The following is a 3,996-nucleotide window of genomic DNA, read 5'->3' on the forward strand; positions in this document are numbered from 1 at the left end:
GAGCTCTTGTCTCTAGCTGCATATGTATCGAAAGATGGCCTAGTCGGCCATCAATGGAAAGAGAGGCCCATTGGACTTGCAAACTTTATATGCCCCAATTTAGGGGAATGCCAGGGCCAAAAGAATGGGAATGGGTGGGTAGGGAAGTGGGGGGCGCTATAGGGGACTTTTGGGATAGCATTGGAAATGTAATTGAGGAAAATATGTAATAAAATATTAAAAATTTTAAAAAAAAGGAATTAGAAAATAGTGGGTATTACATAGCTCCCACAGTTACAAGGTTAGAGAGTGGCCTGGGGTTTTTGGTTATGTAGAAACTTAGCAGACCATTTTAAAATTATTTGGCAGGGCATCTTATCTTATTAGAGTAGAGGTCATAACACACGGTGTGGAACATGTCAAATTCCAGAAAATGGGTCAAGCTATAATCAAACTTAAGTTTTACAGAAAACATGGATGAACTCATTTTGACCTTGTAGTAGATGGCTTCTAATTTCACAATGGAGTCAGGCTGGCCCATCAATATTATAAGTGGAATGCAGCAGGATGGTAGGGTGATTGGTCAGACAGCCCAGAAGAGAGAGAAATTGAAATAAATGAGTCACTTATTTCTAAAATTATCATTTAAAGTTATGAGACTGTAGACAGTTGAGGAATGATGAAAAATGTGTGTGTGTGTGTGTGTGTGTGTGTGTGTGTGTGTGTGTGTGTGTGTGTGTAACAAGTGTGAAACTGCCTTTTCCATGGGCAGTGCTTGGGTGCCTTTTATGAAAGACACAGTTCCAACCTTCAACTTAGACCCAGTACTCAAGAAGAGAAAAATGAAGATTACTAATTTCACATGTATTTCCAGACAAGGTGACAAAGGAAAGGGTTTGAGGAAGCTTTCTGTTCCAGTCAGAGAAGGCTCTGATAGAGATGTCCAAACTTGCTTCAAATCATGAGTAGATTTCCTAATGCAAATGATGCCTATTGTAATTTTGGGCACAGTTTGTATCAATGTGACTATAGAGTGTACCAAATGTGGGTGACAAGATTAGAAGTGTATATTAGAGAGGTGAATAGAGATCCAGAGCTACCTAGAGTCTATGATTCAATAACGACCTACTTGGGTCCACAAATTAAGGACTGGCCAAGAAACCATAATTTGGCCACAGTGCAGGGTAAAGAAAGAACCAGTAAAGAAATTTTGGAAAGCAGAGAGATTGGACACCAAGGAGCCAAAAAGTCCAGGTGTTAGAAAAAATCAGAAAATGAATAGGGCTTGATAGCCTCACTCTCAGTGGCCAGGAAAAGACCCCATCAGCTGGAAATAATCTGGTGTCTCAGCCTGAGGCCATTCAGACTTTGGAACCACCGATCGATCTGCCATTCCTGGCTGCTAGAAAACCCTGACGTTTCAGGAGAGAGCAGGAGATCTATATTTGTCTCACTCAAGCAGGATAACTAATTCTCAGGGGTCTTGACAGCTCAAAGGACCAATTCCTGTGCCAGTAGGATCTCAGGGCTGTGGTGTTTCCCCTGCTTCTAAAGCACTTGAGATAAATCCCTACAGCGAACACTAGGTGCCTCATGACAGCCAATGCGGACAGACTTAGGAGGGTGAGAAAATCTGCCTGGTCCACAGAATGCTGTAGCTGCTTGTATTCTAACGCTAACTTTGTTCCCCTCCAAAAAGACTGCAGGTAGCTTCAGGAAACCTGCCCCTAGTTGTCTCTGATTAGTAAATAAATCAAGACGCCAACAACCAATAGCTAGAGAGGATGGAGAGGCAGGATTTTAGAATTCCTGGGCTTGGGACTTGGAGGGAAGGAAGAGAAAGGAGATCCACCATGCCCTGAGTGATGCCTGAGAAGAGTGCTGGACAGAGAGGCACAGCTGTCACGGGAAGGAGGCAGGAGAGCGCATCCCAGAGGGCAGCCCAACTGGGTCCAGGGCAGCCAAGATAGAACATTGGATTAGTAAGTAATAACTCGGGATTAACCGCATGGAGGTCAGGCAGTGGCCCAGCTATTTGCTGTCTAAATCATATTAAAATATAAAGGCTGTGTATGTGTTGTTCTTTCAGGAGCACAAACCATTGAGGCGGGTAGTGAAACCCACCACCAGGAATAATTATTTCAGCAGAATGCCAAGGCTAAATGCATGCAGCAGAGGAGCCTGGTACACAAGGAAGAGACACATTCAGTAGGAAGACAGCTCTGTTTGGCATCAGACACTTGTTCAGTATGGGCTCAGTAACAGCAGAGAGTGTAGGAAAGAATATGAGTCCCCAAGTTCAATTACCATCTGCCCATAGATATAATAGAGACTCTAGCTTCCCGGTACTCCACAAAAAGAGGCTGCTCCAACACCTCGTCTTTTCCTTTTCTTTTTTGCATTTTTATCCCTTGTGATTTCCCTTTTAAGCCACACATTTATCAGGATTTTTCTCTATATTTTAAAAGCTTGTATTTTCATTTCCTTTAACAATATTTTGTTACTCATTGAGCATTTCATACACTCTCCCATTTCTGCCTCCAAACCTCTCTCTCTCTCTCTCTCTTCACTTTATTGTTTCTTTTACTCCGTCTCTCCTTCTGTATCTCACTAAGTCCAGTTCTTTCTGTCCACAGTTGGATGGGTGTGGGGCCATCCACTGTAGCACTGCACACCCACCAGTTACCACGCCCTCAAAGAAGACTCTCCCTCCCTCAGCAGGCATCAACAGCCAAGAGCTCCTCAGTGAGGCCTGGGCCTTTTCCCCCTTTAATGTACAGATCTTGGTTGGCTTGGTCTTGCAACCTCAGCTGCTGTGAATTCATGAGTGTGACAGTCACGTCATGCCCAGAAGACAGCATTTCACACCTCCACACTTTGTCACGGAAATTCTTTCTGCATCCTCTTCCCCTTGGGCCTTGGTGGGCTTGGTAAAGGTGTCCATTAGGGGTGAGCACTCAGTATTTCATTCTCAGGACTTTGACCAGTGTTATGTCTTCTCTGACTGTTGCCCACTGCAAAGACAGGACTGTGGATACAAACACACATATTTAGATCGCAATCTGACAGCAACATGTAGTAAAATAACAATGGTGGGTTGTACTAGAGCACCTATGGTAAAATGCCCCCCCCCAGCCCTGTGCTTTTTTTTTATACATTCACTTATTTCTATTTTTAGGTGTATGGGTTTTTTCCCTTCATGTATGTCTATGCCCCACATGTATTAAGTGTCCATGGAGCCCAGAGGAGGGGTTCAGATTCTCTGAAACTGGAGGTACAGATGGTATTAGCTGCCATGTAGGTAGGTGTTGGGAAATGGGCTGTCTCTCTAGTCCCACAACAGGCTCTGGTAAGGGTTACCCTACCAAACATGTCATTCTCACCTCAGTGTGTTAGGGGTGGGTGTACTAGGGAAATACAATGCTTATGAACATGTTTGTATCTAAGAACAGCACTGTACATAGGTGCCAGTCCAGAGAAACTTCAAGGATAGGAACAGGACCTGGCAGAGGGAAAAAGGACCTGAAGTGCCCCTCCCATCTATTTAACAGCTTAGACACAGCTGAGGATGTCTTCCTGCGGCATCAATAAGCTAGACACTCGTGCCTGCCCTGGCCCACTGTGGTCAGGACTGATTGTGCTTGAGACATCAATGTCCACAGCACTTTCATGTGGTTGACAGCCTTTGTTGTTCTTTCCTTTTGTTCTGTAGCTTTTAGGAGATCAGGACACGTGGCTTGAAATGTTCACATTGCCCTTGTGAGCTTTTCCCGGTTCAGTTTAGAATGTCTGCTGATATCATCCTTGTTCAGCTCATGTTTGGGCAGTCATATGGGTGAGATTTTATGTGTTTATCTTTCTGACGCTAACTGATGCTAGGAGGAGGCACAGCTCCCAGCAATCTTCCTAATCTGGCTCTTGTGATCTTTCTGCCCCTCTTCTATACTGTTAGCTGAGCCTTAGCTCTCTGTCTCTGTCTCTGACTCTGACTCTGTCTCTGTCTCTGTCTCTGTCTCT

Source organism: Mus caroli, chromosome 14, assembly GCF_900094665.2.
Source record: "Mus caroli chromosome 14, CAROLI_EIJ_v1.1, whole genome shotgun sequence".
Taxonomy (NCBI): Eukaryota; Metazoa; Chordata; class Mammalia; order Rodentia; family Muridae; genus Mus; species Mus caroli.